We start from the raw sequence: 24,449 nt of genomic DNA, 5'->3' as shown, positions 1-24,449 counted from the left end.
CATAACAAAGCGAATCAGTCATACATAAACATATGTTCCCATATGTCTTCCCTCTTGCGTCTCCCTCCCTCCCACCCTCCCTATCCCACCCCTCCAGGCTGTCACAAAGCACCGAGCCAATATCCCTGTGCCATGCGGCTGCTTCCCACTAGCTATCTACCTTACTACGTTTGTTAGTGTGTATATGCCATGACTCTCTCTCGCCCTGTCACAGCTCACCCTTCCCCCTCCCCATAACCTCAAGTCTGTTCTCTAGGAGGTCTGCGTCTTTATTCCTGCTTTACCCCTAGGTTCTTCATGACATTTTTTTTCTTAAATTCCATGTATATGTGTTAGCATACGGTATTTGTCTTTTTCTTTCTGACTTACTTCACTCTGTATGACAGACTCTAGGTCTATCCACCTCATTACAAATAGCTCAATTTCGTGAGTAATATTCCATTGTATATATGTGCCACATCTTCTTTATCCATTCATCCGATGATGGGCACTTAGGTTGTTTCCATCTCCGGGCTATTGTAAAGAGCTGCAATGAACATTTTGGTACATGACTCTTTTTGAATTTTGGTTTTCTCAGGGTATATGCCCAGCAGTGGGATTGCTGGGTCATATGGTAGTTCTATTTGTAGTTTTTTAAGGAACCTCCATACTGTCCTCCATAGTGGCTGAACCAATTCACATTCCCACTAGCAGTGCAAGAGTGTTCCCTTTTCTCCACACCCTCTCCAGCATTTATTGTTTCTAGATTTTTTGATGATGGCCATTCTGACTGGTGTGAGATGATATCTCATTGTAGTTTTGATTTGCATTTCTCTAATGATTAATGATGTTGAGCATTCTTTCATGTGTTTGTTGGCAGTCTGTATATCTTCTTTGGAGAAATGTCTATTTAGGTCTTCTGCCCATTTTTGGATTGGGTTGTTTGTTTTCTTGTTATTGAGCTGCATGAGCTGCTTGTAAATTTTGGAGATTAATCCTTTGTCGGTTGCTTCATTTGCAAATATTTTCTCCCATTCTGAGGGTTGTCTTTTGGTCTTGTTTATGGTTTCCTTTGCTGTGCAAAAGCTTTGAAGTTTCATTAGGTCCCATTTGTTTATTTTTGTTTTTATTTCCATTCCTCTAGGAGGTGGGTCAGAAAGGATCTTGCTGTGATTTATGTCATAGAGTGTTCTGCCTATGTTTTCCTCTAAGAGTTTGATAGTTTCTGGCCTTACATTTAGGTCTTTAATCCATTTTGAGCTTATTTTTGTATATGGTGTTAGGGAGTGATCTAATCTCATACTTTTACATGTACCTGTCCAGTTTTCCCAGCACCACTTATTGAAGAGGCTGTCCTTTTTCCACTGTACATTCCTGCCACCTTTATCAAAGATAAGGTGCCCATATGTGCATGGGTTTATCTCTGGGCTTTCTATCCTGTTCCATTGATCTATCTTTCTATTTTTGTGCCAGTACCATACCGTCTTGATAACTGTAGCTTTGTAGTATAGTCTGAAGTCAGGGAGTCTGATTCCTCCAGTTCCTTCTTTCGTTCTCAAGATTGCTTTGGCTATTCGGGGTATTTTGTGTTTCCATACAAATTGCAAAATTTTTTGTTCTAGTTCTGTGAAAAATGCCAGTGGTAGTTTTATAGGGATTGCATTGAATCTATAGATTGCTTTGGGTAGTAGAGTCATTTTCACAATGTTGATTCTTCCAATCCAAGAACATGGTATATCTCTCCATCTATTTGTATCATCTTTAATTTCTTTCATCAGTGTCTTGTAATTTTCTGCATACAGGTCTTTTGTCTCCTTAGGTAGGTTTATTCCTAGATATTTTATTCTTTTTGTTGCAATGGTAAATGGGAGTGTTTTCTTGATTTCACTTTCAGATTTTTCATCATTAGTATATAGGAATGCCAGAGATTTCTGTGCATTAATTTTCTATCCTGCCACTTTACCAAATTCATTGATTAGCTCTAGTAGTTTTCTGGTAGCATCTTTAGGGTTCTCTATGTATAGGATCATGTCATCTGCAAACAGTGACAGCTTTACTTCTTCTTTTCCGATTTGGATTCCTTTTATTTCCTTTTCTTCTCTGATTGCTGTGGCTAAAACTTCCAAAACGATGTTGAATAACAGTGGTGAGAGTGGGAAACCTTGTCTTTTTCCTGATCTTAGTGGAAATGGTTTCAATTTCTCACCATTGAGGATGATGTTGGCTGTGGGTTTGTCATATATGGCCTTTATTATGTTGAGGAAAGTTCCCTCTATGCCTACTTTCTGCAGGGTTTTTATCATAAATGGGTGTTGAATTTTGTCAAAAGCTTTCTCTGCATCTATTGAGATGATCATATGGTTTTTCTCCTTCAATTTGTTAATATGGTTTATCACATTGATAGATTTGCGTATATTGAAGAATCCTTGCATTCCTGGAATAAACCCCACTTGATCATGGTGTATGATCCTTTTAATGTGCTGTTGGATTCTGTTTGCTAGTATTTTGTTGAGGATTTTTGCATCTATGTTCATCAGTGATATTGGCCTGTAGTTTTCTTTCTTTGTGACATCCTTGTCTGGTTTTGGTATCAAGGTGATGGTGGCCTCGTAGAAGGAGTTTGGGAGTGTTTCTCCCTCTGCTATATTTTGGAAGAGTTTGAGAAGGATAGGTGTTAGCTCTTCTCTAAATGTTTGATAGAATTCGCCTGTGAAGCCACCTGGTCCTGGGCTTTTGTTTGTTGGAAGATTTTTAATCACAGTTTCAATTTCAGTGCTTGTGATTGGTCTATTCGTATTTTCTATTTCTTCCTGATTCAGTCTTGGCAGGTTGTGCATTTCTAAGAATTTGTCCATTTCTTCCAGGTTGTCCATTTTATTGGCATAGAGTTGCTTGTAGTAATCTCTCATGATCTCTTTTATTTCTGCAGAGTCAGTTGTTAGCTCTCCTTTTTCATTTCTAATTCTATTGATTTTTCTCCCTTTTTTTCTTGATGAGTCTGGCTAGTGGTTTATCTATTTTGTTTATCTTCTCAAAGAACCAGCTTTTAGTTTTATTGATCTTTGCTATTGTTTCCTTCATTTCTTTTTCATTTATTTCTGATCTGATTTTTATGATTTCTTTCCTTCTGCTAGTTTTGGGGTTTTTTTGTTCTTCTTTCTCTAATTGCCTTAGGTGCAAGGTTAGGTTGTTTATTCGAGATGTTTCCTGCTTCTTAAGGTGGGCTTGTATTGCTATAAACTTCCCCCTTAGAACTGCTTTTGCTGCATCCCACAGGTTTTGGGTCGTTGTGTCTCCATTGTCATTTGTTTCTAGGTATTTTTTGATTTCCTCTTTGATTTCTTCAGTGATCACTTCATTATTAAGTAGTGTATTGTTTAGCCTCCATGTGTTTGTATTTTTTACAGATCTTTTCCTGTAATTGATATCTAGTCTCATAGCGTTGTGGTCAGAAAAGATACTTGATACAATTTCAATTTTCTTAAATTTACCGAGGCTTGATTTGTGACCTAAGATATGATCTATCCTGGAGAATGTTCCATGAGCACGTGAGAAAAATGTGTATTCTGTTGTTTTTGGATGGAGTGTCCTATAAATATCAATTAAGTCCATCTTGTTTAATGTGTCATTTAAAGCTTGTGTTTCCTTATTTCATTTTGGATGATCTGTCCATGGGTGAAAGTGGGGTGTTTAAGTCCCCTACTATGAATATGTTACTGTCGATTTCCCCTTTTATGGCTGTTAGTATTTGCCTTATGTATTGAGGTGCTCCTATGTTGGGTGCATAAATATTTACAATTGTTGTATCTTCTTCTTGGATCGATCCCTTGATCATTATGTAGTGTCCTTCTTTGTCTCTTTTAATAGTCCTTATTTTAAAGTCTATTTTGTCTGATATGAGAATTGCTACTCCAGCTTTCTTTTGGTTTCCATTTGCATGGAATATCTTTTTCCATCCCCTTACTTTCAGTCTGTATGTGTCTCTAGGTCTGAAGTGGGTCTCTTGTAGACAGCATATATAAGGGTCTTGTTTTTGTATCCATTCAGCTAATCTGTGTCTTTTGGTGGGAGCATTTAGTCCATTTACATTTAAGGTAATTATCGATATGTATGTTCCTATTCCCATTTTCTAAATTGTTTTGGGTTCGTTATTATGGGTCTTTTCCTTCTCTTGTGTTTCTTGCCTAGAGAAGATCCTTTAGCATTTGTTGTAAAGCTGGTTTGGTGGTGCTGAACTCTCTCAGCTTTTGCTTGTCTGTAAAGGTTTTAATTTCTCCATCAAATCTGAATGAGATCCTTGCTGGGTAGAGTAGTCTTGGCTGCAGGTTTTTCTCCTTCATCACTTTCAGTATGTCCTGCCACTCCCTTCTGGCTTGTAGGGTTTCTGCTGAGATCAGCTGTTAACCTTATGGGGACTCCCTTATGTGTTATTTGTTGTTTTTCCCTTGCTGCTTTTAATATGCTTTCTTTGTATTTAATTTTTGACAGTTTGATTAATATGTGTCTTGGCGTATTTCTCCTTGTATTTATCCTGTATGGGACTCTCTGTGCTTCCTGGACTTGATTAACTATTTCCTTTCCCATATTAGGGAAGTTTTCAACTATAATCTCTTCAAATATTTTCTCAGTCCCTTTCTTTTTCTCTTCTTCTTCTGGAACCCCTATAATTCGAATGTTGGTGCATTTAATGTTGTCCCAGAGGTCTCTGAGACTGTCCTCAGTTCTTTTCATTCTTTTTTCTTTATTCTGCTCTGCAGTAGTTATTTCCACTATTTTATCTTCCAGGTCACTTATCCGTTCTTCTCCCTCAGTTATTCTGCTATTGATCCCATCTAGAGTACTTTTAATTTCATTTATTGTGTTGTTCATCATTGTTTGTTTCATCTTTAGTTCTTCTAGGTCCTTGTTAACTGATTCTTGCATTTTGTCCATTCTATTGTCCATTCTATCTCCAAGATTTTGGATCATCCTTACTATCATTATTCTGAATTCTTTTTCAGGTAGACTGCCTATTTCCTCTTCATTTGTTAGGTCTGGTGCATTTTTATCTTGCTCCTTTATCTGCTGTGTGCTTTTCTGTCTTCTCATTTTGCTTATCTTACTGTGTTTGGGGTCTCCTTTTTGTAGGCTGCAGGTTCGTAGTTCCTCCTGTTTTTGATGTCTGTCTCCAGTGGCTAAGGTTGGTTCAGTGGGTTGTGTAGGCTTCCTGGTGGAGGGGACTAGTGCCTGTGTTGTGGTGGATGAGGCTGGATCTTGTCTCTCTAGTGGGCAGGTTCACGTCTGGTGGTGTGTTTTGGGGTGTCTGTGGCCTTATTATGATTTTAGGCAGCCTCTCTGCTAATGGGTGGGGTTGTGTTCCTGTTTTGCTAGTTGTTTGGCATAGGTTTTCCAGCACTGTGGCTTGCTGGTCGTTGAGTGAAGCTGGGTGCTGGTGTTAAGATGGAGGTCTCTGGGAGATTTTCGCCGTTTGATATTATGTGGAGCTGGGAGGTCTCTTGTTGACCAGTGTCCTGAAGTTGGCTCTCCTACCTCAGAGGCAGAGCCCTGCCTCCTGGCTGGAGCACCAAGAGCTTTTCATCCACACGGCTGATGCAGATTCCTGTAGTTTCTCTCTCTTCCTCTTCTTTTTCTTACCCCACTGAGACGAGGTGGCTGTAGTTCTCCAACATCACATCTCTGTACAGGGTCCTCTGAGCAGAGTCCATCTGCCACCACTCCTCCTGGGTGAACTCCACAGTCACATCCTTGAATGACACTGATGCCACAATATATAAAACAGATAATAAGGACCCACTGTATAGCACAGGGAGCTATACTCAACATCCTGTAATAACCTGAGGTATGTTCATTTTCTGCTCTTGGGAGAGTAGAGAACTGTGGTTCAGCTGTGAGAGGGCGAAGTGCACTGTTTTCCTGATTCTGTCACAAACAAACTGGGTTTCCCTGGACAAGTCACTGAACTTTTCAGGCCCGATGTCCTTCACTTTCCGAGCCGACTCCCAGCTTCCCAAACCTCTTCCCTGGAGTCAAGGGCTCTCTTTAAATTATTTTTCTCTCTCAGGTAATGTAAAATAAAAGAGACGTGAGACTAAAAATTACCTGATAAAATGGAAGTTCTGATGGATTCCTTAAGGCTTTCATGAGGAAAATGTTCTGAGTTCACTGTATTAAGCTAAACCTTCTCTTGATGTATTAGAGAAAGACAAGAGGTTTATCACTAAGGATGTATTAAAATTTTATATATTAAAATTATATATATATATTGAATATAATATTTGTATTGCTTTTAAAAGGAACATTATTAAGATAAACTTATAAAATAGAGGTGGGAAATTAGTTTTTCCTCTTTCACTGTGTGGGAAAAAATATGAAGCCCTCGCTATTTTAAGGTACAACTTTGGGCTTGATATCTAGTAATAAATTCAGTTCAAATATCATATCCTGAAAATGGCCTTCCTCAAGCCATGAGTTACTTAAAACACTACCTCACTTTAACTCCTCCTCAGTAACTCTCCAAGGCATTACCTTAATTTGGTTTCTTTATAGTCCTTAACAGGAGCACAAATTTCTGTGTTTATCCCTTTGTTAACTGTTTCTGTCTGCTAGATTTTAAGCTACAAATCGTAGCATCTTTGTTTATCTTGATGAAGACTCTCTCCTTAATGAAACTTGAGTGAAGCTTTCCTGAGCCCTCTTTCTGACTCGGCCTCATCTTTGGACTGTGTCTTCACCTCCAGTCGTAGCAAGAATTCAGAGTCGGTTAGCCAGTCCCCCTACCCTTGATATCTCCTCTTAGTAATTTTTCATTCAGTGACTTTCTCACTAGAGCTGGCTATAAATCCCCAACTGCCTTTGCTATATTTGGAGTTGAGCCTGATCTCTTAAATAAGGTCTTTCTTACCACTTTATAATAACTGTCAGAATAACTTTTTGCATTAGCAATCCTGTCCATCACTTTATACTTAGCATCTATAATAGCGCCTGGCATGTAGAAAAACAATGTGCATTTCCTGAAGGAATGAATAAATACCATGATTAATAATGATTAAGTATATAAGAAAGTTAAAGTTTATACATATCTGTGCATATGTAATATTAAGATTTAGTTTAATACATGTAAGATGGTATAACAGACCTCAGGATCTGGGGCCGGACTGCCAGAGTTTGATGACTCCTGTAGAATCTGATTAGTTGTATGACTTCGGGCGAGTTATCAATTCCTTGGAACTTCAGTTTCCTCATTTGTACAATGCAGTTAATAAAAGTACCTGAATTATGTGGTTATTAAGGCAACAATAAATGGGTTAATATATTTGAAGCTTTGAAAAGATCAAATATGCAGTCAATATACAGTAGTTACTCTCATTAATAAGTGTATTAGCATTAGTAATACCACTATGTATGTATTGTGTGCATTAAAGGGACTATTCTATCATACACATTTTAAGAGATTTATCCAGTCTGAAAAATATGCAGTCTATCCATTTGAAATGAAATGTTGGTACACTAATGGTTTCCATCTGCTTTCTTTTACTGTATCTTCTTGCTTACATTATAACCCAAATTTCTAGAAAACAAGCTGGGATGAACACAACAATCCATCCCCTTCTCCCTGCTGATGCTAAAACTAAAAGAAAGTATAAAATATATTCAACTGTTTATTTTGACTCTCACACATAACTATACAAAGGCAGGGATTTGGGTTGTTGTATTCAATTTTATCTCCCCAACGTTTAAGTGCAATCATAGAATTAAGTCATTTAGAAATGGTATTAAAATTATTACCAGATACTATTAATTGGAATGGAAAGTCACTTCATTAGTGATTTAGTTATATAGTATTACAAAATGAAGGACATCTTTTAGAAATGAAAATAGTTGCAGATTTAATTAAAATGTTAAATTACTGTAAAAATAAATCATAAAAAATTTAATTGAAGAAATGGAATCAGACTGTACTCTAATGTATTTTTTCATTTCCAATTTTATAGCACATATTTGATATTTAAAGGAAAAATAGATATCACTTCATTTGTAAACTGCATAAGAATCTTCATTCTAGTTAATGTAGCATTTTTTAGGAGGATTTTTGGGCCAATTCAGGTTCATGGCCAATGTGCTAACATTTTATATTATCAACTGTTCTTTTTATCATTAGTCTAAGATGGTTTTTCAGGATCTTATTAAATTTCTGATCATGTATTCAGCTTATTACAGGGCTATAGTTACTGCATCTTAGACGATGCACAACACTGCTTATTGTTACTGGGAATAGAGTTCTGTGTTAGAATATGCATTTGAGATCTAAGTCCAGGGTCTCTGATGCTACTCCTGTTATACCTCTGGGATAAGGAGGGAAATATAATACAGGGAAAAGAGTGTTTCTTTGGAAAACTCAACTATTCTGTTAGCAGTGTGTTTCTGGAAAGAAATCAGCAAACCTCTCTCAGCTATGATTTTCACATTGATAAAAGTCTAATGGTCTCTATGGATCATAATGAATCATAATATGGATCATAATGGATCATAAATTAGAAGAATTGTGAAAATACCTTTACTTCCTTTGTGTTCTGCCATTGAAGAAAATAATTTTTCCATAACTTTCTGCCATTAATGTATTTAATTTATACAGGAGAAAGTCCTGTATTTGAGACCAGATGCCTAAACATTTCCTAGAGAAAAATTAGGAGTACGTTTGAGAATGCATTGCATTTTAAAACTTAAAGATTTAGAATGGAAATTTTGAATTTGGAATAATAGAATTCATGATAATAGTGATAAAATTACTATATGAAATTTGAAAATTATTGATATATCCATGTCCATTTGGATATATCCACTGAGTGTATCCATTACAATTTTTAAAAATATTTTGACAACTTGTAATTGCTGTAGATACTGAGAGGGCTATTCATCCTAAACTGCTTTCTAAGTATCGTGCTGTGCAATAATTGAACTGCTGGTCCTTTCCTTATAACAAATCTATTTCTAGCTCTAAATATTCTTGAAATTCAAACATCTTCTGAGGACAATATTTTGTGCTGCTGTCTATTTCAGATGATAAATGGTGACTAATCTCAGTCATTAATTATGGAGATCAGAGAGAAAGGTGGGAGAATCTTTTAGTCACTTCAGTTCATTTTTGATGCTAAAACAACAAAAATGTATGTACCATATTCATGAATAGTCCACAGTATTGTCAACATTTTCTTCAATACTTTCCCCATGGAATTATTGTAAATAAGTGTAGTTGAGACATTTAGTTACAAAGCTTACTTACTGATCATAGTTTTCCTTATGCTAAAATAAATGGCATTTTAAATGCTCAATGTATTCCTTTCAAGCAGCATTTTTTGTATTTGTTAAAGAAACTCAGTTTCTGGGTTAATTATGCCTGTTATAGAAAGATCTTTAAATTATAAAGTATCAATCAGTCTCACACTTCACAGAAATAAGTCATGTTAAATAGCATCCTTTAGTACATTTTGAGACAGTAGCTGCTAAAATGGGCTGCACAAATCCCTGAATTGTATGTGACAATGAAAATACATCCCTATTTTACTCATTTGTTTTTTTTCAACTCGTAAGTGCCCAGGAATCCCATACCTTTTCAGAGACAATGCCTTAATTAATACTCATGGAGAATTCTCTCCTGGAGAAAATGCAATACAGGGCCAATTACTTTTTGAAATGCATGATTCTTCTTAACAGATTGTACCTGCATTCACAGTATAATGCTCTAAGACTACCTGGAGGTTACATTTCCTCAGTTCTGCATAGTAGTAATGAGCATTTAAATCACTTTAATTCTTTCATATTTGTATGTATTCAAACCTGGAAGGAGAAACAACACAAAAGGCATTAGAAATGTAAAATTAATGATTTTAATTAAAATTTTGCAATCTATATGTATAAGCATAATCCTAGTCTTATGATACTATTACTTCTACAGATGAATTCTTCCTATCTTTTAAAGAATTGGTACTACTTCAAAAACCACTTTCAAAGACTGGATTATATACCTTCACATTAGAAGAAGATAATGAAAATGTTTAAATAACACATAAAGAAAAAAACAAATAGATGGACATTGCATGTTTAAGGTGATAAAAAATTAGTAAAGCAGAAATACTAGAATATATTCCATATGACAAAGTCCATGAAAACAGTAACTGCCATTTGAATATAAAAACTGAAAGCTGGTGTAGGTTATGTAAGAAGAAAAAAGTCCTTGAAACTTTGGCTGTATGGCACCAGTCTTGACTGATAGCTGTTTAGTTCTACAAACAAAAGGAGTTGTTAACTGACATATGGTTGTGTTCTAAACGTCCAGTTATTTTCCCACAGAAACCACTGGTTGGCTAATAGCAAATTATATACATACATACATATATATATATATATATATATATATATATATATATATATATATATACACACACACACACACAGAAATACTTGTAAAAGAAAATTTGGATTATCTAATATTTGCAGTGCACATTACCTTCAGATCATTTGTTACATTGTATTTATAATTCTTGTCTAAAGCAACCAATCTTACTACTGTTCTCTTTCATTTTCTAAAGCTACGAGGCTTTGAAAAACTGGCTCAGAACATTCAGAAGAATGCAGAAATAAGAATAAGACTTCGTGAGTAACCAACATTATTATTCGCCTGGTTCTTTCAGTAAAGATTTAACTAAATTTGCAATATATGCATATCTTAATATTGTATGACAGTCATTTTTTTTAAATTTTGAAATTATGTTTGGGAGGTTTTACCAACGTACCTCAGTGGACCACCTTCCAAAGTCAATTAAATCATGGCATATTGCCTGAGAGGTGCATCTCATGAGCTGCTTATGCCCAGGTACCTTTTCTTCATTTCTGGAATAAATCTCAAATTAAAAGAGTGTTACTATTACTCAGTCTGCATTTCTAGTTGGCTCTCATTCCCATACCTGTAATGCTCAACCTACGTGTTTCTTCCTTTTCAAATATCACTCATCTGTCATGACTCCCCTAAAAGCTCCCTCCTTTTAAAAGACCTCTATCCCATTCTCTTCAGAAAGTGGAATTTCCTTCCGAGCCACCATGTCACTTTGTACGTCCACTGTTCATTCATCATAATCTTGACTATATCACAATTGGCTTTATATTTAACCATTACTACTCCTCAAATTGTATCTCTTAATAAAGAAGGCTCATTTACATCCCTTTTCACTGGGTAGGCAGGAATAAGGTCTAAGTTAATCTGTATGTACTCGATATACATCTTATTTAAAATGGTAAGAAATTGCAAACAATATAAACCAGTTAGTTTTCAGTTAGGCATAGCGTAATATTCTGAGACTATAAAAACTGTTTGTTACACAATAATATTTACTGTCACTGGTGAATTTATGTCCTATTGCTGCCACAAAGTTGGTGAAATGAAAAAAAATTAAGGAAGTACAAAAAGAGCAGGGTGCCTGAAGCGAGTTAAGCAAGGAGAAGAGATCATTTTAAATTTAAGATGTGTATTATATATGCAAATAAAGGTGTCAGATCAGAATCTGTTATAACAAGTCTGGGATTTGAGGGAGAATCAGAGAGCTGGAGACAGGTTCCAACAAAGGGTTGATAGTACAAGCCCTGAGATTTTGTGTGGAGGAGCCAATGAGGTACAGCAAGAAACAGGAGAGGGTCATGTCTGGAAAGCCAAGTGCAGAAGGGTTTTAAGGAGTGATCAACTGTATTTATATAGGCAATTAACCAAAAGGGATTATAAAATTGATATGAACATACTTTAAACTTAAATATTTATCTATTGGACCACTGTTTGATGAGGTAGATAAGAACCTTTTTCTATTTAGTTCATTAATAGAAGTAAAATGTAAGTGAAGAATAATTCATGATTTTTTAAGGCGCCTTTCTGACATTTACAGTTGTGTTCACACGTAATGCTAGAATGTATATTTTCAGGTAGCTTTTCCAAACCATTTGTCTCAATGCAAAAACTTTTCTTCTTTACAGTCATATTTTAACACTTTATGTAATACTTAATTAGGTACTATAGTCATAAGTATAACTGGCACAAATACGTTTGGAAATAAACATAACTTGGTACTTGATGGAAGCAGATATGTAAGGATAGTAGATATTAAAATATAGCCTAGTAATACTAAGTGCCCCGTGAGTTGTGATTGTCACTTTGTTTCACAGAAAAAATGGAGAGCATCAGTTAACGAAATGAGTACATAGGTGAAGGGTAAAAGGACTTCCAATACATACCAAAATGTTAAATGAATATGTTGGGCATTACAGGATACTTTAAAACAACTACAGCTAAGTCATCACCTAAAACTTGTAAGGTCAATCAAGTTGCAGTTTAAAAATGTGTTCTTAAAAGACAGTCTCTTCAGCAAGTGGTATTGGGAAAACTGGCCAGCCGCATGTAAATCAATGAAGTTAGAATACTCCCTTACACCATACACAAACTCAAAATGGGTTAAAGACAAATATGAGACATGACACCATAAAACTCCTAGAAGAGAACACAGAAAACATTCTCTGACATAAATCTTACCAATGTTTACTTAAGTCAGTCTCCCAAGGCAATTGAAATATCAATAAAAGAAAAAGAAAAAGAAGTGGGACCTAATTAAACTTAAAAGGTTTTGCACAGCAAAGGAAACCATAAGCAAATTGAAAAGACAACCTACAGACTGGGGGACAATATTTGCAAATGATGTGATTGACAAGGGATTATTTCCAAAATATACAAACAGTCCAATCAAAAATGGGCAGAAGAACTAAATAGATGTTTCTATGAAGAAGATGGCCAACTGGCGTATGAAAAGATGCTCAACATTGCTAATTATTAGAGAAATGCAAATCAAAACTACAGTGAGGTACCACCTCACACCGGTCAGAATGGCCATCATTAAAATGTCTACAAGTAACAAATGCTGGAGAGAGTGTTTAGAAAAGGGAATCCTCCTACACTGTTGGTGGGAATGTAAATTGGTGAAGCCACTATGAAAACCAGTGTGGAGACTCCTTAAAAAAGCTAAAAATAGAGTTACCATATGATCCAGTAGTCCTACTCCTGGACATATGTTTGGAGAAAACTCTAATTTGAAAAGATAGATGCACTCCAATGTTCACAGCAGCACTGTTTACAATAGCCAAGACATGGAAGCAACCTAAGTGTCCATCAACAGATGAATAAAGAAGATGTGGTACATATATACAATGGAATATTTCTCAGCCATAAAAAAGAATGAAATAATGCCATTTGAAACAACATGGATGGACCTAGAGATGATTACACTAAGTGAAGTCAGTCAGACAAGTTAAATACCATATATCACTTATATGTGGCATCTAAAATATGACACAAATGAACTTATGAAACAGATTCACAAACATAGAAAACAAACTTGTGGTTATCAAAGGGGAAAAGGGGGTGGGGAAGGAATAAATCAGGTTTGGGATTAGCAGATACAAACTAGTGTATATAAAATAAACAACAAGGTCCTACTGTATAGCACAGGGAACTCTATTCAATATCCTGTAATAAACCATAATGAAAAATAATATGAAAAAGAAATATATATAAACTGAGTCACTTTGCTGTACACCAGAAACTAACACAACACTGTAAATCATCTATATCTCAATAAAAATAAGTAAATAAAAATGTGTTCAATGAAGAATTAAGTAAATTGCCAATGTCAAATTTGGCATAGTAGTGACATAGCCTATATTTGAATACAAAGATGTGGAGCCCAAATTCCAACATTTTCCCTATGAAATATATAAAATACAAGACCTACCTTAACTTGAAACAGTCTTAAAGATAATTTTTATAGTTTGAAGATCTTATTTTGAATCAAGTTTAACAGATAGAAGTTTAACAAAGGAAGTAGAAAAAAGAACAAACAAAACCAAAAGTTAATATAAGGAAAGAAATCATAATGATCTAACTACAAAAGATTAGAAAGATAAACAATCCCATTTACAATAGCATCAAAAAGAGTAAAATACCTAGGAATAAATCTAACCAAGGAGGCAAAAGATCTCCACTCCAAAAACTATGACAATGATGTAAGAAATTGAAGATGACACAAAAAATGGAAAGATATATTGTGCTCACATATTGGAAGAATTAATTAAAATGACCCTACTACCCAAGGGAATCTACAGATTCAATGTAATCCATATCAAAATACCATTGACATTTTTCACAAAACTGAAACAAATAATTCTAAAATTTGTATACAGACACATAAGACCTCAAAGAGCCAAAACAATATAGACAAAGAACTAACTGGAGTATCATGATTCCTGATTTCAAATTATACTACAAAGCTACCGTAATCAAAATGCTATGGTACTGGCACAAAAACAGACACACAGATTAATGGAAGAAAATAAAGAGCATGGAAATGAACACACACTTGTAAGGTCAATCTAGATAAAGAGGCAAGATATACAATGGAGAAAAGATGGCCTCTTTAATAAATGATGTTGGGAAAACTGGACAGCTACATGTAAAATAATCAAACTAGACTACTTTCTCACACCATCTATAAAAATAAACCCAAACTGGATTAAAGAGAGGTAAATCTAAGACCTGAAGCCATAAAACTCCTAGAAATAAATATAGGCAGTATGCCCTTTGACATCAGTCTTAATATTTTTTTGGATAAGTCTCCTCAGGCAAGGGAAACAAAAAGCAAAAATGACCAAATTAGACTACATCATACTAAACAGCTTTTGAAAAGTAAAGGAAACCATCAATGAAATGAAAAAGCTGCCTACTGAAAGAGAGAAGATATGTGCAAATGATCTATCTGATAAGGGGTTAACATCCAAATTATATAAAGAATTCATATAACACAACATCCAAAAAAAATCCAATTAAAAATTGAGCAGAGGACCCAATACATCTTTCCAAAGAAGACATACAGATGGCCAACAGACACACACATGAAAGGAGGTCCAACGTCACTAATTATTAGCTAAACGCAAATCAAAAACCACATGAGATTTTACTTTCCACCTGTCAGAATGGATATTATCAAGAAGACAACAAATGACAAGTGTTGGTGAGGATGTGGAGAAAAGGTTACCCAAGTGCATTGTTGGTGTATGGAGGTTCCTCAAAAAATTACAAAGAACTACCGTATGATTCAGCAACTCCATTTCTGGTTATTTTTCCAAAGAAAACAAAAGCACTAATTCCAAAGATATATGCACCCTATGTTCACTACAGCATATTACTGTGCAGATTTAATGAAATTCCTGTCAAACTATCACTAAGAATTTTTGCATGGGCACAGGGCTTAAATAGCTAAATCCATCTTGACAATAAGAATAGAATGGAAAAAAAAAGTAATCAGGAATATGTGGTATTGGTAAAGAAATAGACAAGGATTAATGAAAAAACAAAAGTAAAACCACACACTATGCTCAACTGATTTTTGATAAAGCTGCACAGGCAATTCAGAAGAAGGATAGCCTTTTTAACTGGAGCAATAAGACATTCATAGGCAAAAAATTAACTTTTATCTAAATCTCAATTTTTGAAAAGTTAACTGAAAATGAATATACTTACATGTAAATAAAAAACTATAAAATGATACAAAAATAGAAAATCTTTTCAATCCCAGCCTATACACAGTGCTCTTAGAGTTGACATTAAAAGCACAGTCCATAGCAAGAAAAACTGATAAATTTGACTTCATTGAAATGAAAATATTTTTCTCTGTGGAAGTCCATATGTAAAGTCTAAAGAGACAACCTTCAGACTGGAGAAAATATATTTCCAAGCGACATATCTATAAAGGGCTAGTATCAAGAATATGTTAAGAGCTCTCAAAACCTAATAGGGGAAAAAAACAACAAACAATCCAATTAGAAAATGGGCTAAAGACATGAACAGGCTTTTCAGGGAAGAAAACATACGGATGGCAAATAAACCTATGAGAAGATATTCCACATCAGTAGCCTCAGAAAAATACAAGTGAAAACCACAATAAGATATCACTACATACCTATCATAATGGTTAAAATAAAGAATAGTGACAGCATCCAAAGTTGCCTAGACTGAAGAAACTAGATCACTCATATTGCTGGTCGGAGTGGAAAATAGGACAGCCACTCTGAAAAACAGCTTGGCAATTAAAAAAAAAAAAGCAAAAATAATAAAAATTTAAAACTAAATAATACCCAGCATAGACTTATAGACTAAATAAACTACTATAAGACTCAGCAATTGCTCTCCTGGGAATTTAGTCCAGAGAAATGAAAATGGAATATATTCACACAAACACCTATACACAAGTGTTTTTAGTAGCTTCGTTAGTGATATCAATAATCTTGAAACAACCCAGATGCTACTTATTATGTGAATGGTTAAGCAAACTGTGGTGCATACATATTTTGTAACACTACCCTGCAATAGAAAGAATGAACTATAGAAAGAGCGAACACACAACAACATGCATGAATATCCAGGGAAGTGTGATGATTAAAAAATCTATCTCAAAAGTTCACACACTATATGATTCCATTTTTAATGTCACTCTTGAAACAACCAAATTTCAATAGAAAACAGACTAGTGGCTTCCAGGAGTTTAGCAGGGGTTGGAGTAGGAAGGAAATGGATGTGACTATAAAAGGACAACAGGAGGGATCCTTGTGGTGATGGAATGTTCTGTATCATGACTATATTACAGTCAATATCCTGTAATATTGTACTGTAGTTTTACAATATGTGACCATTGGGAGAAACTGGATAAAAGGTAAGCGTGATCTTAGTATTATTTCTTACTTCATATGGATATATAATTATTTCAAAAGAATTTAATTAAAACTCAAAGTTCACTTCTTCAGTCACAGTATCTACATTTCAAGTGCTCACATGTGGCTACTAGTAGCTACCATAAAGAACAGTGTAGAATGTTTCTATCATCTTAAAATCTATTGGAAGGAAAGAGTTGTTTCAGAGACGTCAAGTGGGATATCCAAACCAACTGATTAAATAGTAAAGTGAAATACTTTCTTCAACTAAAACAAAGATAAGTCTAAATACTTCAAGTATTTTTAGAAATATTAGGAATTCTTAAAGAAAATTAAAATAGAAATGAGGAACATAGCAGTATCTCTAAAAATAAGTGATAAGTTAGTTAAAAGAAAAAAAGCAGTCTCAATCATTTTCAGATTTTAAAAATATAAATTTTTCAAATTGCTACATACACCCAGTTAACTTAGTTTGAATCTAGGCTGAGTAGTTTTTCTTCCTTAGTTGATTACATTTTGAAAGTTCATAGTGAAAAACTAAGGAGGTTTTAGGGGTTTATTTTAGAAAAGAAAATATCTTAAACATAATTCCGAGTTTGTCCATAGACATCATCTAAACATACTTTTTCTCTCAACTTATAAGTTCTGCTATTTAATTTTGATTTAAAATTGTCTTTCTGCCTTTAGGTCCAGCTCGTCAGTCATATAGCTAGTAAAGTCAATTTCATACTGCTATTCCTTTCACCTCTGCTTATGGGCACATAAGCAGGAGATGGGCATTAATGTTAAAATGAAGTAGGAGGAAATATTATGCTGTGAGATTTAGATTCACCACAGTGTTAGAATTGCTTCGAGGCAACATTTATAATCAGGAAAAAAACAATATCTTACTTTCATAAAAATGTCTTAAATATATAATGTCTAAAAATTATAGAAAGTTAGTGAAAAATATTAAACTAGATGAAATTAGACTGATTTAAAAAATGTCCAGCAATTTCTTGTTACAATTAAGAGACAATTAAATTACATGTTGGCTATAGTTACCCTACAACTAGAAAAAAATCTCAAGTGAATAATTTAGACATTTCCTTTTCCCCAGGAAATATTTAAAACAGATTTTAAATAATATGCTTAATTTTAATGTTTCTTACAGTCCAACAAAGAAAGTCAGAACATTTATGTATTTTGAAATATTTTTGTCCTTTAAAGACTGGGCCTCTGGCAATATATGGAGAATAATTTTCAAGAAAATGTAGACTTTAAAATATTTTCAATTTATTTTATCTTTTAATGAACATGCATTTACATTTAATCTAGTATGTTTTGGGTTGCATATAGCAGAAAACTACTCTGGCTCATACAATAAAGAGGGTAAACTGGCATATTTAACTGAAAAACTTTACATTTTAAATAGATGGCTGCCAATGTTCAGTCAGTCAGGGCTTCAGCTCCTTTTTCTGCCAATCTCTCAGCTCTGTCCCCCAACCTTTCCTTACAGTGTCAGTCTTAGTCTGGCAGTAAAATGGTTGCAGCTTTTCACATAAATATATGTCATTATTGAGAGAAAAACCTATCTCTTGCAGCAACAATCTCTTAATAGAAAAATAAATGAAGAATCCAAGCTCTCCCTAGAATACTTCTCATATCTCATTGACCTGAACTGGGCACATAATTATCTTGAAATAGTTCCTTGTTCAGTATGATGCTATGCTCCAATTCTCTTAATTCTGAATGAATCACTAGCAAAGGGATGGGCTTATCCTCAAGAATCAGGTCTCTCTCTGGATATGGGGGAGAAACCCACTTTTCTTTTGAAGGACGTGGGTTCTGGACCAGAGATTACATAACAGAATGAAAATTGGGGAGCCATTATTAAAGTGGGAAATGGATTTTTTTGAGGCAACCAAAATGTCTATTGTAATTGCAAAAATTAAAATCATTGATCAGAGATATCAGAATATTTCTTGAAAGATAAACTTTTGACTTTGAGTTATCCCCAGAGATTTAGTGATGGGTTACAATATCTCAATGTCTATTAATATAGGAAACTAAATGCATAACCACTTAATGAAGATAAGCAGAAAAAATAGATTATTTTAAACTTGGAAAGGATCACAGGTATTCAAGGCAGCAGAGTGCCACATTAGGAAATAATTGGATTTGAATGTGGAGCTAATAAATCTGAATTCTTGTCCATGATCTTAAACTAAGTAGCTTTTTCTCCTCCTCCTCTTTAAATTAGCATGTCAGAATTCCTATTCTGTAAATAAGGGTGCTAGACTCCACTTCCAAAGTAAGACAATAAAGTCTCAGTCTTTTGAACATTCTGAAACCAATTGCAAACAATAATGAGAAAATAAAATTCCATACCTAATAAAACTAATAACATGTACTATGTAAACTACAACATATATAAGGAAAGGCTGCTAACTGCATTGCAATTTGGCTAAATTAAGGAAAGGGAGTGAGTGCTGATTACTGTTGATCTTGGGCAAGTTAGCAGAGGCATTAATTTTACAGAATAGATTGCATACTCAGGGATAAAACCAAAGATTCCTTGTTTGGTATAATACAAACAGAATGTTTGAGCTGGCTACAGAAGTTTCCCTGAAACTATGTGCCACTGCAGAATGACAGTGAGTATGGTGATAAAGGAAGTTTTATGTACATACACGTGGCCAAGTGGCAGTTGATATGGTGCTCAGTGAAGCCATATGCATGCTCATTTTCTCTGCAGGTCCCATGTAGACTCATTTCTTTGCAAGTCATATGTACACTCATTTTCTTTGCTTTGGGTATGACTGGTAAAGAAAAAAGCATAGAAGACAATCAGCATTACAGTATACTTACTGTACAGTAACTTGATTGGTTAAAGTATAGTTACTTGATCAGTTAAAGATAAGTAAAGGCATATTATTAACACACTGGGAGATTTTGTGCCACCAGGAAAGAGATCTATACCTAAAGTCAGAATGGTGAGAGATTTTTCCACAGACAAATCAACTCTATTTTTGAAGCACACTAAATAATTTCAAGAAAATTAGATAATCAATTGCTGGGAAACAACCACAGGGGAAAAAGTTGAATTCTGAATTTTAAAAAGTAGGCACAATATAACAAGAGAGGAGCTTGTTTTACTGCTTCAGCATAGACTATTCTATGAAAAACTATATACCAAATAATAAAATATTAAATATATAAACTAAAAATTGTTCATAATGTATTAATTTATAGCAGTAACAAAATGAGAACACATAGTCACAGATTATATATGCAATGAGAAAATATGGTATATAATCAGAATCCAAATAAAATATTAATTAAATACCAATACTTTGTATCAGATACTACTCTATTACATATACAATTTAATTTCTAGACCCACTATCACTATTTTATTCATATATACATATATATGATATATACTATACATATAGTGTGATGTATATGCACATATATATGTATGCTAATACGTATGTTTGTACATGGTGAACATATGAGGCTACAATTGATGCATAAATGAATCCCCAAAATAAAAAAATTTTAAGGAGTTTTTTTTTTGGTCACACGGCTTGTGGGATCTTAGTTCCCTAACCAGGGATTGAACCCATGCTGTCAGCAGTGAGAGTGTGGAGTCCTATTGAGTCCTAACCACTGGACCACCAGGGAATTCCCTTAAGAAAATATTTTAATCTATGTTATAATAAAGTTAAAAATGAACAATAAACTAAAAATGTTAACCGTTTGAAACCAGTGAGATGTTTATGAATAACTAAGTCCATATCAAATCAAAATAGCACTGCTGTAATATTTAAAAAATAATGATAGTGAGAAATCAACCTATTGACATTTATGAGGCTTATAAAGAATAATAACTATTTCCAGTTTTTAAAATAAAACAAATAACATGCATATAATGCATGCAAATTGGAAAGAGAACAATAATTTTTTTTTGAAAACTGTAAGACAGATCTAATATATGCTAGTAAACAAAACTGAATTATAAAAAGAACATTATGGAGAATTATAATCTCAAGTAGTTTAAACATACTACAGTTTATAAATGTATCAAATGAAAGAAGAGACAATCACAAATCTAAGAAGGGTAAACACACCATGAAAAATATAAAATGAGTCAAGATGGCAGAACAGGAGGATGCAAAATTTGTCGCTCCTCACAAGTACATCAAGAATACATCTACAGGGCTTCCCTGGTGGCGCAGTGGTTGAGAGTCCGCCTGCCGATGCAGGGGACACGGGTCTGTGCCCTGGTCTGGGAAGATCCCACATGCCACGGAGCGGCTGGGCCCGTGAGCCATGGCCGCTGAGCCTGCGCATCCGGAGCCTGCGCTCCTCAATGGGAGAGGCCACAACAGTGAGAGGCCTGCGTACCGCAAAAAAAAAAAAAAAAAAAAGAGTAGAATACATCTACAAATGCAAGTTCTTTCAGAGCACCTGCTGAACATTCGTGGAAGACTTCAGACATCTAAAAGGACAAGAAAAATCCCCTCGCAACCAGGTAGGACAAAAGAAAGAAAAAAAGAAAGAGGAATCAAAAAAGGGATCAGCAACCCTGGCAGGAATCTGAAGGTGAGGGGAGGCCCCCACACTCAGAAAAACTCCCTCATGGTGGGGAAATCCACTGGGATAGAAAGGGACCTTCAGGGGATCAAAGGAGAATGCAGAAGATCAAAGGAGAACACAGTGGACGGCCTGTGGAAGGCAGGACAAAGAAAGAACCGTGTGCATGGTCTGCACTGCAGCTCTGCACATTCCAGCCTGAGTCATGAATCTCCTGTTGCAGAGGAGGGCTGGGTGCTGGAAAGAGGGGTTTGGAGTGCAGACCCAGGGAGGGGATAGCTGTTGGCTGTGAAAAGACAGCCTGAAGGAGGTGTCTTTTCAGCTTACAGCCTGAAGGAGTAAGGAGCTCAACAACAGGGAAAGTTTGCAGAAAAAGCCTGGGAATAGAAGGCATCATTGTTGAGTGGTGCATAAGGGGCAGGGCTGCTATTACAACCCCTTTCCCCACCCGCCAGCTTCTTTGGCCTTTGCAGGCACTGGGAGGGACTCCCATCAGAGTGAGCATGCCATGGTCTGTTGCAACTGCCTGCTGGTCCCCACCGCCATGGGCAATTAATGCACACCCCAGTTGTGGCTGCTGTAACACTCCCCAACCTGAGGGAGTAAGTGTGCCACAATCAGCTGCTTTCATTCCCTCTCACCTGGGCAGGGAGCAGTTGCCTGAGGGTGGCGCACTCGCAGAGGTGGGGCCAAAACCAAAGCTGAGCCCCAGGGGTGGTGCGACTACGGAAGAGGAATGGAAATCTTTCCATTCAGCTGCACAAGCCACAGATTAAATCCCTGTGATTGGCTTGGTAAATCCTGTGTCTGTGGAATACCTGAATAAACAAGGAGTGTTCCCACAACTGTTACCAGTCTAGCCTTAGCAGCAGTGCACTTTGGGAGCAAGTACACACAGGAGTTGGGCCAGGTCAGAGACTGAGCTGGCCCCACAGTGACCATAGCAGAGACCTGCCTAGAGGTATTGGAGGGCCTCCTTGGGAGGTGGGGATTGGCTGTGACTCACTGTGAGATCAAGGACACTAACAGAAGAGGCCCCAGGAAAATATTTTTATTACCATTATTCTTTTGTTTGTTTAGTTTTCTTCAGTTGATGGTGTTGTTTTTATTATTTTGTATTTTTATTTTTCATATTTTTATTTTTCTATTTTACTTTTTTTGTTTTTTTTGTTTTTCTGTTTTTTGTTTTGTTTTTATTTTTTGTTTCTATGTGTTTGTTTTCTTGCTTTTTTGTTTGCTTTCTGTTTTTGTTTTATTTTTCATTTTTTTGTTTTTGTTAGTTCATATTGTTTGTTCTCATTTTATTTTATTTTATTTTTTTTTAATTTTTTTGCAGTACAGAGGCCTCTCACTGTTGTGGCCTCTCCCGTTGCAGAGCACAGGCTCTGGACGCGCAGGCTCAGCGGCCATGGCTCACGGGCCCAGCCGCTCCGCGGCATGTGGGATCTTCCCGGACCGGGGCACGAACCCGTATCCCCTGCATCGGCAGGAGAACTCTTAACCACTACGCCACCAGGGAAGCCCTTAGAATTCTTTTGTTTGTGCTCTTTTTTCTTCTGTTTGCTTCATTGTTTCTGTTGGTTTGGTTTTGTTGTTATCATTTGTCTTGGATTTGGTGTGTCTGTTTTCTTTGTGTGTGTGTGTGTGTTGTGTCGTTGTTGCTGTTTGTTTTTGTTTTTGCTACTTGTCTTGGGGTTTGTTTGTCTGTTTCTTTTCTTTTCCTTTCTTTTTTCTCTGCCCATGCAGCACAGCTTGCATGCTTTTTGTTCCCCGCCTAGGGTCAGGCCTCGGCCTCTGGGATGGGAGCACTGAGTCCAGGATGCTGGACTGCCAGAGAATTCCTGAGCCCACAGAACATTTATTGCCATGTGTTCTCCCGGAAGTACCATCTTGACACCAAGACCTGTTTCCTCCCAACTGCCTGCATGCTTCGGTGCTGGACACCTCATGCCAAACAACCAGCAAGATAGGAACACAGCACCACCCATCATCAGACAGGCTGCCCAAGGGGGACTAAGCTCACAAACACCCCAAAACACACCACCTGATGAGCCGCTGCCCATCAGAGAGAAAAGACTCAGCTCCACCCACCAGACCATAGGCACAAGTGCCTCCCACCAGGGAGCATACACAAGCCTCTGGGCCAACCTCACCCACAAGGGGGCAGATAACAGAAGCAAGAGGAACTATGAGCCTGCAGCAAGGAGACCACAAACATGGTAAGTTAGACAAAATGAGATCACAGAGAAATATTTTGCAGACAAAGGAGCAAGGTAAAAACCAACAAAACCAAATAAATGAAGAGGAAATAGGCAATCTACCTGAAAAAGAATTCAGAATAATGATAGTAAAGATGATCCAAGATCTTAGAAATAGAATGGAGGCATGGATCAAGAAGATACAAGAAATCTTTAACAAGAACCTAGAAAAACTAAAGAACAAACAAACAGTGATGAATAATACAATAACTGAAATGAAAAATACACTAAAAGGAATAAATAGCAGAATAACTGAGGCAGAAGAATGGGTAAGTGAGCTGGAAGATAGAATGGTGGAAATAACTGCCGAGGAACAGAATAAAGAAAAATGAATGAAAAGAAATGAGGACAATCTCAGACATCTCTGGGATAACATTAAGTGCACAAACATTCGAATTATAGGGGTCCCAGAAGAAGAGAAAGAGAAAGTGCCTGAGAAAATATTTTAAGAGATTATAGTCAGAAACTTCCCTGACATGTGAAAGGAAATAGTCAAGTCCAGGAAGTGCAGAGTCCCATACAGGATAAACCCAAGGAGAAACACACCGAGACACATATTAATCAAACTAACAAATAAAAAAAAATATTAATAGCAGCAAAGGAAAAGCAACAAGTAACATACAAGGTAATCCCCATAAGGTTATCAGCTGATTTTTCAGCAGAAACTCTGCAGGCCAGAAGAGAGTGGCAGGACATATTTAAAGTGATGAAAAGGAAAAACCTACAACTAAGGTTACTCTACCCAGCCAGGATCTCATTTACATTCAACAAAGAAATCAAAAGCTTTACAGACAATCAAAAGCTAAGAGAATTCAGCACCACCAAACCAGCTTTACAACA

The 24,449-nt window shown here is 35.8% G+C and overlaps 1 long non-coding RNA gene across 2 annotated transcripts in view; it reads right to left on the bottom strand.

The window, feature by feature from the left end:
- LOC137223095 (uncharacterized) overlaps nucleotides 1-24,449 on the bottom strand; it is a 153,627-nt gene that overhangs the window by 1,888 nt on the left and 127,290 nt on the right. For both annotated transcript variants that reach the window (XR_010942716.1, XR_010942717.1), the window contains exons 2-6: nucleotides 19,443-19,571; nucleotides 10,770-10,866; nucleotides 9,698-9,813; nucleotides 8,532-8,651; nucleotides 7,115-7,247 (exon numbers count right to left, since the gene is read on the bottom strand). This is a non-coding gene — a long non-coding RNA (uncharacterized lncRNA). The remainder of the gene's footprint in view (nucleotides 1-7,114; nucleotides 7,248-8,531; nucleotides 8,652-9,697; nucleotides 9,814-10,769; nucleotides 10,867-19,442; nucleotides 19,572-24,449) is intronic.

Source organism: Pseudorca crassidens, chromosome 4 (genome assembly GCF_039906515.1).
Source record: "Pseudorca crassidens isolate mPseCra1 chromosome 4, mPseCra1.hap1, whole genome shotgun sequence".
Taxonomy (NCBI): Eukaryota; Metazoa; Chordata; class Mammalia; order Artiodactyla; family Delphinidae; genus Pseudorca; species Pseudorca crassidens.
The sequence above is the reverse complement of the archived record's forward strand: the minus strand, read 5'-3'. Positions and strand labels throughout refer to the sequence as shown.